Raw genomic sequence first — 13,076 nt, 5'->3', positions numbered from 1 at the left:
CCCCAGGTCATACAACTAGTTAACCCTGAAGCTGGCGTGTTCATCAGGACTGCTGTACTTGTTTGCTTACACTACTAGGGCATCACCAGGGAGGTTATTGGAAATGCAGACTCTCAGGTCCCACCCTAGACCTACTGAGATCAGTATTCCACTTCAACAAGATTCTCTAAGTGCACTGAACTTTGAGAAGAGCTGCTCTAGATAGCACTTAGCCAGAATTGTAATACTCACTGGTTGGACTTGACCCTCAGTGCTCCAATGCTAGCCTGCAGTGCTGTGGGGATCCAGTTGTTGTGGTGGTAGTTAATCCATTTTTTCTGGCTTTCTAGTCCCTATCTGAGGTCACATTTGGTTGCCATGGAGATGATTAAGCCATCACAGGCAAGATGAAGAGGTGAGGCTGAGAACCTAGCAAACAAGAACAGAATATTCTTAAAAGGATAAAGATCAAAATGTTCAGCAGTCCTCTCTGCATTGATAATAAGAATAAAGCAACCACTAAAAGTTAAAAACAAACCCCAAACATATGGTATATTGATTGAACTATTGTGCCATCTAATTCCTCTCCTTGGCCTTTCCTTGTGTAGTACAGTGTTTAAATATATTTAAATTGGCCTTTGGTGGGCAAAAAAAAATGTGTATCATTGAATGCAAGATTTGATTCCCTAGGTTTTATTTGATGGTGCCTCATCTCTAGACCTATGAAAGAAATTATTGGAAGAATGAAATAGTTTCAGATTAACAGCCAGAAACTTACCCAAACACTAGCATTAATCAGTTGGATGACTTTGAAGAACTTATTTGGTTCTCGAGGATAACTATCTTGTCTATCTCATAGTTGTTGTGAGTATCAGTGAGATAATAGGTGCTCTGAGCAGCAACAAAAAAATGAGATTTGCTTCCAAGACTGTTCCAGTGCAGCTGAACAATGCCAGTGATGAGGCCCTATACTCACTGCATAACGCCAAAGTAGGGAGATACTGTCATACCTCCTTTCTTTCCGTATCTCACCTTTCAAGTCTCCTATTTACCTTTCAGACATCTTTCACTTTCCAGCTGCCCATCCATGAGTTTATTCCTGCCAGCCCAGCTAGGTGTCAACTGATAGCTAAGATGTTAATTAATTATTGAGAGTTAATGATTGGTCTTTCTCAGGGCATTCCTTTTTTTTTTTTTTTAACTTTAACATGTATAAGAACCAGCTTGGTTCCATTCTCTAGTAATTCTGATTCAGTAAGTCTGGAGTGGATGCCAGAAACCTGTACAAGTTGGCCAGCAGATTTTTGATGCCAGTGGTCCTTGTGAGAAAAGCCATTCATACAAACACCATGGAATAAAGCCATATCAGTAGCATCTCAGAGAAGTAGGGACGGGGAGTAGATGTATTTGGAGGTTGTCCCTCAAATGACATAGAATAGGTGGTAGCCTATTCTACCTCCACATAAAGTGCACACTGTCCTTCACAACTGTTCATCTCTCCCAGGTACGAGTGCAAGAGTTCAGCATGTAGGTTCTAGAGTCAGACTGACCTGGGTCCAAATCCTGCCTTGGCCAAAAGTTGTGTGACTCTGGGCAAGTTATTTAACCTCTCTGAGAATCAGTTTCCAAACTTTAAAATGGAGATGACTTTAATACCTGCCTCTTGGTGTCATGAGGATTAAATGAGATGAAAAGAGATTAGCACAGCCTCATGCAGATGGCAAGTCCTCCATAAATGTTAGCTATCATTATTCCAGGTCTGCAGTCTGTTATCTGTGCTTTAGAATTTAAATTGTTTTTGGATTTCAGAAAGGTAAAACAGAGTATGTACTGTTTATTACATAACATTTCCAGTAGTGTCTGGAAAAACATCCCATAATTAAGCAATTAACATTTCTGTAGGAAAAAAATGTCTGAATATTCATACTAAAAGAGATAAAGAGTAAGTTCATTTCAGTTCAGGTCAGGTTTTGCTGCCAAATGAGTTTTGGCACCAAATTAATGAAAAAATAGCTTCTGGTGTACAGAGCTTTTTGATTTCAGTATTTGAAGTTAAGGGATTGTGGACCCCTATCAAACTTTTTTTTTGTGGGAGGGCACAATTTCCTTCTCTGTCCCTGCTTTCTGTCCTTTTCCTCCACTCTCCGAAGTTCTGGAATATCTGTAGAGGTCTCCTGTTTCTTTGCAGAATGATGTATTCAAGGTGGCAGAATATTTAATTTTTCTAATTATGTAGCACTGGTGAAATACTTGCTAAAATTATAAGCTTTAGCCCAAATGCAAATCATACAGCAGCACTGCTGTCAATGGCAATGGCTTAATCCCTCAAAGAAAATCTACCTTACCTTATCGTTTTGGAAACTGCTCTCCTTTTAGAGGTCAATGGTCTTCTATTGGATTGTCCCAGCCGATTCTGGGGCAGAGCTGCCAGTCTAGAGGAGTTCCAGACCACAGTCTTGGGGAGATGAAGCAGAGACAGAGCTGGTACCTCAAATGCCCAGGCTTGAGATTGAGAGATCAGACTAGTGAGCTTGGACCAGGTCTGACACAAAACTGCATATGTTTAAGCTTTTCCTGAATCAGTATGTGTTTCAACTAGAAAAACAACACAGAAATAGGTTTAGTAAACTATTGCAGGCCATTTCCATGTTTGTGTTCAGTTTGACTGAAAACCATGGTTAACGGTTTCCCCGGATATACAACTACTCCACTTTGAAGTCCCTCAAGACCCCATTTGGAGAAGGGCCTGCAACACCCTGCTGCTTAGAAGAGAGCTTTGCGACCTTACACTGCTTTATTTTCAAGATGTACTACATAACCCATTGGAGAAGCTTTGACCTAAGGTCATGCACCTATCCAGAACAGATGCATTCTGACTCTCGAGCATTTTAAGGGGTGCTGTGTCCACAGAAGCCGAACTGAGACATAAATACCCCTCATAAGGTGAACATAAGGGGCATACTGTTTGGACTTGTCTAAAGACTTGGATGTGACCCTAGCTCTGGCACTATCTACACTGACAACCTTGGGCAAGTCACACCCTCTCTCTGGGTCAGTTTCTGTCTCTGTATGATGAACGGATTTGGTTTCTCAAAGTTTATTAAGACAAGAAATTCTGACTCAGAAAGGTTAGTAGGAGACCTAAGAATCTGAATTTTTATAGGCACCCCAAATGATTCTGTGGCAAGTGGTCTTCAGATTTTACCTTGGGAATATGGGGTGACTGCCCACACAAGGCTTCTATATTTGTCAGAGGTTCTTAAATTTCAGGATACATCAGAATCCCCTGGAATTTTAACATGCAGATGCTTGAGCCTCACCTCTAGACAGTGTGATTCAATGGGTCTGGGTTGAGACCAGATAATCTGCACTTTGATCAAGCTCTGTAGATGCTGCTGATGAAGAAGTTTCCCCAGTGACGCTTTCAAGGACGTCTAGGCTGAGTAGTCTCAAAAAACCCTGTCTGTTCCAGCACTATCTATAGTTTTGAAAGTAGAAAATATTTGACTCTAAAAGTGGCCCCTGAAGTGTGTGGATTGCTTCCTTCCTAGGCTCTGCTTGAGGCTGCATGGTCACCTCTAAACAGTGGGCTAGTGCAGGCTGGCTCAGGCATGTGACATGTAGCTGGCCTGGGGGCAAGAGTGAAGGTAGCAATTGAGTTGACCCTGCTTTCAGGCCTCTGTAGTTTCTGCTGGGAGTTATGCACTACTCTGCTCTGCCTATGAATGAGGGAGGGAAACCATCCTCATATCCCCATATCAGGGATGGAGCAGCTCAGCTGGGATCAATTTGGCCATTGCTATGACTCAGACCTCATACCTTCCTTTAAGCTTCAACCTTCCTTCTAAGAAGGAATCTAAGTTTCATTTCTGACCTGCAAGTGCTGAAGACATGGTGGGCCTCTGACACACTGTAAATACAGAGGTTTTCATTTGTATTTGGTAAGAATGGGAAAGACAAGTTCTGTTTTCCTTCAGTTGTACTAGGCATTTTGTGGGTCTTTGGGTGAGGGTGATAACACGATTTCTTGAGTACCTAATGTATGCCAGCTTACTCTGATTAGTACTGGCTACCTGGAGCTGTATTTACTAGGATTCTGGACTTGTGACCAGCCTCACTGGTAGAATGTTGTGAAGGGTTGTCACTGTCTGCCATGGGCTCTGGAGGAAGAAATGCAACATGCTGAACATGCATTTGCCACCTTTCTACTGGACCACGTAATCCTCACAGTAGTCTTATGAAGTACATATTTGCATTTCACACACAAGGAAACCAAGCCCCTACACCTCCACTTTGGAACATGTAGTCATGCCCACTCCTGCTTTCGATCTCTCTCTCCCCTCACCTAAAAGCCCATTTCTCTCTACTTCCTATGCTCTGCCTAAGTGCAGCCTCCTCTGACTACTCAGACCCTTACTAACTTCTCTACTCCTTGAGCTGTGGAAGGACACATGATTGTATGTTCCCTCCTGGAGGAAGCTTCTTTCCTTTAAACTCCCATAATACCTTGCACAGGGCTGGTTCCATGGACCTTGTATCAATCTGTGTTGATGGATACAGGAAGATGATAAGGGCTGGGGGAAGGACAAGCAAAACAATTCCTACAAGTAGTCTGAGTTTAAAATTGTGGTAAGAAAAATAAGACCTGGAATCCAGCCATGAAAATCTTGCCAAGATGGGAGGAAGCTGAATGAGCAAGCAGGGGGATGGGATCTCTGTAGAAGTGGTCTGAGCTTGAGGGAAGGCCTAGCAGGCATTGGTATCACCAGCTTTTAGCTTTTCATCCCCCATCTTCCCTTCTTCCTTAAGCCCCATAAATTCTGTGATTTTTTTTTTTTGCAAGGCAAAAGCAAATGACACCTGATAGACTTCTTTACTACTTCTAGGTTCAAGAAAGCAGTCTAGAAGAGTGTTTTGCATAAGTGAATATGCACCTTGCCATGTTTTATGAGAAGAATAACATATTTTAAATTGGGACCATCTCAATAAATCTGAGTTGAGCTATCACCATACCCATCTAATCAATATGTGAAAATATTAAAAGAACAACCCAAAAGGAATGATTAGATTCGCATCCCCATTGAGTTTCATTGTCTGTGTGTACAGAGATTTACATATCTTAAAAATCACTTTAGTATTCATTATCTACTTCAATCTTGACCACAGTTTTGTCATTTTCCAGGTCAGAAAACCAAGGCACTGAGATATTAAGCCAAGGGTCAAGGAGGAAGCCTGATAGATGTACAGCTGTCTCTGAAGGGCTCTCATGTGGAATACTTGTTCTCAGAAACAAGGAAGGAGCTATCTAAAGATGTGTTTGGGAGGGAGGAGGTGGAGACGAGATGAAGTAATTTATGAGTTCCATATCACTGGAAGAATGTAAGCAGAGTTTGGATTTCTGCTTGGTGAGGCGTTAGAGTGGAGACTGCAAGAATCTGATAAGAGGGAGGGATTGTGAAGATGACCTAATCCTTTTAAAGATATAGATTCTTTAAGTTGCTTGAGAACATATCTAAAATACAGGTGATGACACGGACTGTTACTTGTATGCAATCTAGAAGTCTGAGCCTCAGATCCACAGCCAACCTGAGCATTACCCACCTTGCCCATCTCTCTCTCACAGCTCCTGTCCCTAGAGGGGGCTCCGTGACTACAGCAGGCCTTGTTTACCACCTTGAGGACTTTGCTTGATTCCTCTGTCCATTCCCAATGCCCCCATCATTTCAAACAGTATATGCTGTTTCAAGTAAACAACTAGAGGAAGAAGGGAAAAATTCTGATATGCAGATCTCAAATGATCATAAAATGAGCCCTTTAAATTTGAAGTGAAAGGTCTTCTCCTGCATTTGTGCTCCCTGCTGCCTCATTCATCTTTAATTCATTAAGTGCAGTTCACTTAGTGCTGAACACCACTTGCAACTGATGAAGCTGCCAGAGCCTAGCCCCACTTAGATTTAAACTTTTTTTTTGCTTTGCCAGGTCCCTGTGGTGTGCAGGCAACCTGCGGCCCTGCTCAAGGTAGAGAAAACTTAATATAAGCAACTTAGTACATATCATGTTTTTCAATTACAAGAAACCTAAAGCCACAGATTAAAGTTCCAACTTTAAAGATGAAAAATTTAAGACTCAAGAAATGGAAAATTATTAGGGCTATGTTTATGACTCTCTGCTAAGTTCCAATCTCAAACCCTTTCCAGTTAGCCTTTCTTTCCTCTCCCAGACTTGACTATGAGTGAGAAAGCAACGCAGGGATTAGAGTATGGTGAAGCAACTTTTTAATGTCATTCAATAAAGAAGTCTTCTCCTACTGTCTCATTTATTATTTTGATAAACTATGAAGTCAGCAAGGCATGTATTCAACACTCCTGCCAACAGATAAAGAGTTGTCTAAGGACATACAAGTATTTAGCACTAGATCTGGGACTAGACTCCTCACCTCTTGCTCCTAACAACACTATGTCCTGGAAGTAGTTTGAAACAGTGGAAAAATCATTGGCTTGGGAATTAGAATTTAGATTAAAATCCCAATGTGAATTCAATTCAACCCTGAGCCTTAGTTTTCATATCTGTGTTGCAAAGTAGTGTGATGAGTTAAGTTCCTGGCATCTAGCAGCCATCAGTGACAGAAGCCACTGATAGCATGGTATTTTCTGAAGACACTGGGAGGTTACTTACCAAACATCCTTGTCACCAGCTCCAGTTTCAATCTGGGGATTCAGAGAAAGGTGATTCTACCCAAGTTTCTTGGTGTAAAGCAAGTGGCTTAAACTTAGCATATATCCTGCTTTAGTCTTTCTCCTTTGCAACACTTATGTCACTTGTAATTAATTATTATATGCCTGTTTTCCCTACTAGACTATGAGCTAATCAAGATAAGAGTCATCCAACGTCATTTCTGTATCCCTAGGGCCTAGCATACTTTCTTACACATAGAGGTGCTCAGTAATTCCTTGTTGATTTATCATCTCTGCCCATGGCAGACATAGAACTAGATAGCAGCAAAGGTGGTCTTACTGTGCCCCATTTCCTCCTATCTATTTCTTCTATTCTTCCCTGAAGTGAATGAAAACCCAGCCCTGCTCCAGTGCATGTTAACATGTTTCTGCATTACAGATGCCTGAGTCAACCAGATAGAAATATAGCCAAAGACAGGCAGTGGAACTAATGCTCAGGAAGCAGATTTCCCAGCCCGAGACGTCAGAGAAATTAGCCAGAGCAGTGAGAAGCCTTGGAGAACCCTGAGAATGTACTTTGCTAGGATGAATGGGTCATTTAGTTTGAGGCTACTCTATGCTTAGAAGAGTTTCAGATATGCCCAGGCCCTAGTTCAAGAAAATTATCTAGCAGGCTTGGAAGGAAAATGAGTGCAAAATAATCCAGACAAGAGTTGTTTAAAGATAAGGTATTTTCAACCACCCTTAAGTGAAGACAGAAGAATTACATGTTGTGCCCCAAGCATATTCAGGCCACAAGCTTCAGGAGTGGGGGAGATTCTGGGGGACAGGAAAAGACAAAATGGGAAAGGTGAGGATTCCCTAGCAGTCCAAGTAGCAGCAGCATCCATGTTCACTGGCTGACATTCCCCAACCCCTCAACACAGGGATCACTACCAGGTACAGGATGGTAGAACTGGGCTTTGCCAGTTGAGAGCTATGTAAACTCAGGCAAGTTAATCTCTTTGAGCTTCATTTTTTATGGTAAAGATTGAGCTGATAATACCCACCACAGAGGGCTGTTCATTTATTCATGTAATAAATCTTGGTTGAATGTCCTAATATTATATGGCAGGCACTGTGTTGAGAACTAGAAAATAGTAGTGAGCCCTCATGGAGCATGGGCATTCTAGAATTATTGAAGTAGTGTATGTAAACTGCTTGTCTCAGTACCTGGCTCATAACAATCATTTAATCAATGATAGCTATTATTTTAATAGCTGGAGATAAAAGGACACGGCAGTTAAGAGCCCAGGCTCTAGAGTCAGACCTGGGTTGTGGTTCTCTCAGAATATTAGCTCTAGATATATTAGTCATGAGAACTTGGGCAAGTTTTTTTTTTGAACATCCCATACCTCAATTTCCTCAACTGTAAAATAACTAATAATGATCATAACTGTTTTATAAGCTTGGGAAGATCAAGTAAGAGTGAACATAAAACTTCCAGCAAGTCTTCTCTCTCTAAGGTCTAGTTGGGTCAAAAATATAAGGCCTTTCAAGAAAAATATTTCTTGAGTTGCTTGAAATTTGTCTAGAGCAAGAAGAAAAGTAAATGGAAGATCTATTGTTAGAAAGGCCAATAACTCTGATAACATTTTAAGTACAGATATGGCAGGGAGATACTTCATAGGTGACAAGCAAACAGCTCCTTCACATCCATCACAAGTGAGAAAAATGCTGTCATTGTATTTATACATTGTATTATACATTGTATTTATAAATACATTATACAATGTATTATATTACATTGTATTTATAAGCCTTTGCTTATAACAGATTCTATGCCCTTTTTGCAAAGCCCTTCTGTCTTGAGCCCCAGACTTCAGTAAGTTCATGTCTACTTCTCTCATCTTTTCTAACTGGATCGTATTTCCGTAAGACTTAGCTGTCTCCACCTACTTGTGTATCTGTGTTCTTGGTGACCTCTGTACTGAGGATGCTGCTGCCGTTGGCACTTGGGGTTCCCAAAGGATAACTGGGGATGCAAAGGGACCAGCAGTAACATGATTCTGCAGAAAGCTGGCCTCTGCCTGCCTTTGAAAATATCTGAAAGTATATTGGGGTGTAATTTACACACAATAAAATTTATCAATTTATAATGCAGAGTTAATGATTTTTGACAAATAAATATACGTGTATGTGTGTATATATACACACATACACGTATATTTGTTATATATACACAAAACTCACCACAACCACATTCAAAGTACAGAGAATTTCCACTATCTCAAAATTCTGTCACATCCCTTTGCAGTCAGTTTACCCATCCTTGGCTCCAGACAATCACTAATCTACTTTGTTTATATAGATTTGCCCTTTCTGGATATTTCCTATCTATATAATCATACAATATGATGTTTGTTCTTCATAGAATTAGAATAGTCTTTTGTGACTGGCTTCCTTCACTTAGCATGTTTTTGAGAGACATCCATGTTGTGGCATGTATCAGTAACTCATTGCTTTTTATTGCCAAAAATATTCTATTGTATGGATATAAAACATCGTGTTTCATCTTTTGATAGACATTTGGATTGTCTCCAGTTTGGGGTTGTTACAAATAAAGCTGCTGGGATCATTTGTGTATGAGTCTGTGTGCATACATATATTTTCATTTCTCTTGGGTTAAATACCTAGGAGTAGGTCATATGGTAAGACTGTTAAATTTTATAACTGAAAATGGTTTCCCAAAGTGGCCATGCCATTTTGCATTCTCACCAACAGTATATGAGTGTTCCAGTAATATATCCTGTCAACACTTGGCATTGTCAGTGTTTCACATTTTATTTGTGTGGCATTTTAGAGAAGCTCCTGAAGGGCCATGAGCCATCAGATCTTTCCCGTATTGGCTGCTCACCATCATCCTATCCCAATGTCCTTTAAGGACTATAGTAGGAAATGGGAAGAGAAGCTTCATTTCTTACCTGAGGGTAGGGAATCAGGAAAGCTGTCTGTACCTATCCAGAGAGCCTTCATGGGAGGCAGTCTAATTCCATGAAGAACAAACATCAATAGTATGGAAGCTGCAAGGAAGCATATTTGGGAGTCTCATAGCATAGAACTTTCTAGAATTTAGAACTAATGATAGAGCGTGCCTTTCTTATTGAAGTTCACTCTATTATTGGAGGTGTTCAAGTAGCAACTGGATAAACACTTTGTGAGGATGTTCTGAAGCACATTCATGTACCAGATAAAGGTTAGATGTCCTCAGATGTTTCTATGAGAATGTGAAGTAGACAATATTGAAGTTGTGTGACTTTTGATTCTTCCTTTCACCTGACTTCTGGCTAACCCCCAAACCTTAATGCTCTGGTACCACAAATGGCTGAAAATCAATCCTTACTAAAGTAAACTAAAGATTTCCTTTTTCTAGAGTGTCTGAGTTGTAGTATGTTCCCCAAATAAGAATCTCTAATGGTAGAATTTCAGGCAAAGTGACAATCAGTGAGTAAGATATTTTGGCTAGAATTTCCTGCCTGATACCACTCACATTAAACATAGCATCTAGATCATCATCCAGTCTACCTATTGGCTAATAGTGTAGGCCTTTAAGGAAGTCAAAGAGAAATAAAGCAAAGCTTCCAAATGTCATTTTCAAAGGAGGACAACAAATGAGGACTAGCAAACTCCTTGTCAGCTGGGTTTTCATATCCATATAGACTTGACTATCAAAAATTGTCCATCTGCCAACTCTTTTTTGTATCCAACACCCTCTAGCACTGATATGGTACTGTATGTTTTTAGAATACAGCTTACATCGACTGACAGCTTTTTTTTATATATATCCATCAAGAGTGATGTGTCTTTTATTCATCTTCACACTTTTAAGTGTCTGTCAGACTGTCAAGTCTTCCCGTCTTCTGTAAGGATGTGTCATCATAAAAGAAACTGGTTGGGACCTGCCACTAAGCCTCAGGGAGTCAGTCTGCAGGGAGACTCTGAAGAGCTGTGCTGGAGTAAAATATCGCCAAGCCACATGATTACTTCTTCATAAAAAATAAACCAAGAAAGAAATAGGATGAAACTGTATGAAGAAAATGGTCATTTAGATCTGGAGATAAACTTGTATACATGCATGAACAAAAAATGGAATCAGTATATTCAGAGATGGCTAAAGCACCAGCCATGAAATGGATTTAAGTTGACCTATAGTGGAGGCAGTGCACTGGGCTAGGTAGCCTCGAGTGTATTTGTCATGGATAGTGACAGCTGTATAGAGGACACTTGTTTTCCTCTTCCTTCCACCCTTTTTTTCCTGCCCAGATGGCTTTTAATCATTCTCACATGCAATCATTTTTAAACTGTATTGGAAGATTTTTTTTCAAAGTCATGAGAGAAGTCTCTAGCATATGGGTAGCATCACTTTGAAACATGAAGTCCCCTGTTCCAAGTCATTCCAGGAAGATAATTGAGACCCAGAGAGGGAAAGTGATTGGCCCTCAGTGCTTCTAGAAGAAAGGAGAGTAACTCTTAACTCTATCACATCCAACCCCAAGTCCCAGAGAGAGGAGTAAAGTGAGCCCAAATATCAATGGTGATGGAGACTAGTTTTGATTAACCTAGTCAAGTTTAGCCACAATTGCAGAGAATAAAGGAACGCTGAAAATCAGCCATTAATCTCACCATGGACATAGAGTGTTTTGGCAGCAATACTCCATTCCAGATCCCTATATTTCCTACCTGTGCTTCGGTGGTGTAGGCAGGGGTTTAATCTGCTTAAAACCCTCAGGACCCTACCAGTATTGTTTGAGTTGAGGGCTACTAATGAAGCCTATAAGCAGATGGAGCTATGAGAAACTGGAGAAAGCTGATAGGTTTACTTCCCTGTTTCTGGGTTCTATATGGACATTGGCTCCCTCAGAGTTCATGACTTTAAAGATTAGTAGCTTCCATGATCTCTCAAGCGACTACAACTGAACTTTGCTGGTTTCAGGACCCACAGTTTAACACTCCCTCTCACAGGTCTTACCACTTAGTGAAGGGTGAGTGGTGAGAAACACAAGCTCTGGGTTTAGTTTAACTGAATGGTTCCTCTGGTTCCATCAGCAGAGGAAATGTTAGGAAGGAACTTTTGCTCAAAGTTCCAGGTAGTTAGTATGACAACCAGCTAATCATGACTTGAAAAAATCTATTTATTGAACCTCTGGGAAATCTCTAGGACCTTGGTGACCCCAAATCAATTTGTGTTCATAAAGATGAGTAGAAGCTTTACAAAGACAAAAATCATCTTTGAAAAATGATAAAAATAGTTATTCAATTGTTGCAGAACCATGGCCTCTTGTACCAGCTTACACAGTGTGCACTGAGCCCACCCTCAACAATAATGTTAAAAGAAACCAAACAGCTGATGCATATGGGTTCCAAAGAAAGGCAACACATAAACTACACAACCACCACTCACAGAGTGTTTATTTTGGGCTGAACACTACACTCCCTTTACATCAGTAATTTCATTTAACCATGAAAATAAGCTACTGAAAGCATTATTAGCCTAATTTTACTGATGAATAATGAACCTGAAAAAGTAGGTGGCTTGCCCAAGCAGTGAGTAAGTGGTAAAACCAAGGTTCAATCCCAAGTCTACCTGACATAAAAGCCCTATATTCTTAATTATGCTGAACTGCCTGGTAGAGGTGATCTGGGAACAAATATGCTGGGGTTGAGAGAAGCATCAATTTCTTAATTGGTGGAAGCCCTTCCTTTCCTATCTTACCGCCAACATATCCCTCCATCCATTGTCTGCCATTCCATTGTTTCTTGGTAGTTTCCCCAGAGCAAAAATAGAGAAAGCTGTGATGACTGAGATAAGAAAGTAGGCAGAAGCCAATATGCAGTATAAATTTGGAGGATTTTCTGTGGAATTTGTTCATCATCTCCACATATTGTAATTAGTATGTGCAAGACACGGATTGTTCCTGTTTTATAAATGGCAAATCCAAAGAATAGAATATCCACTATGGGGCTCAAATGCCCTTTACAGTAGTTCAGTGTTTCTTATTTAATAGGCTACTCTGTGACTGCCATTAGGGTTCCTGGTTGATTGCTGCCTTTGTCTGAGTGGAGAGGAAATGGCCCATGCAGAAGAATTAATTTTTGTGGCTAGCAGCCCAAAGGAACAGACTGAAACTTATGCTGAACAACTGAGCTTAGGTTATACTTCTCACACCTGGGGTGCTAGAGAAGCCAGGGGAACTTTACTCGAGAAATTATATGATGAAAAAAATTCTTTCTCCTCTCATAATTGGAGGAAAGCTGATTTATCAGGAATTACCGGGTTATTCCACATCTTCCATCAATTTCTATAGATATACATATAGAACAGAACAACAAATCATATTTACTTTCAGAAACACTGTTCTGTGTTAATAAGGAGGCTGGTAATTT

General features: G+C 40.4%; 2 protein-coding genes across 7 annotated transcripts in view; one reads left to right on the top strand and one right to left on the bottom strand.

Annotated features, from left to right (window-relative positions):
* Positions 1 to 13,076, bottom strand: part of RTL4 (retrotransposon Gag like 4) — a 192,117-nt gene that overhangs the window by 18,437 nt on the left and 160,604 nt on the right. For all 5 annotated transcript variants that reach the window (XR_012504640.1, XM_074359157.1, XM_074359159.1 and 2 more), the window contains exons 2-3: positions 2,325 to 2,574; positions 232 to 408 (exon numbers count right to left, since the gene is read on the bottom strand). The gene's annotated coding sequence lies outside the window, so the exon portion shown is untranslated. The remainder of the gene's footprint in view (positions 1 to 231; positions 409 to 2,324; positions 2,575 to 13,076) is intronic.
* LHFPL1 (LHFPL tetraspan subfamily member 1) overlaps positions 1 to 13,076 on the top strand; it is a 165,462-nt gene that overhangs the window by 133,336 nt on the left and 19,050 nt on the right. The gene's annotated exons all lie outside the window — the stretch shown is intronic.

This window comes from Camelus bactrianus, chromosome X, assembly GCF_048773025.1.
Source record: "Camelus bactrianus isolate YW-2024 breed Bactrian camel chromosome X, ASM4877302v1, whole genome shotgun sequence".
Lineage (NCBI taxonomy): Eukaryota > Metazoa > Chordata > Mammalia > Artiodactyla > Camelidae > Camelus > Camelus bactrianus.
This window is presented reverse-complemented; position numbering and strand designations above follow the sequence as displayed.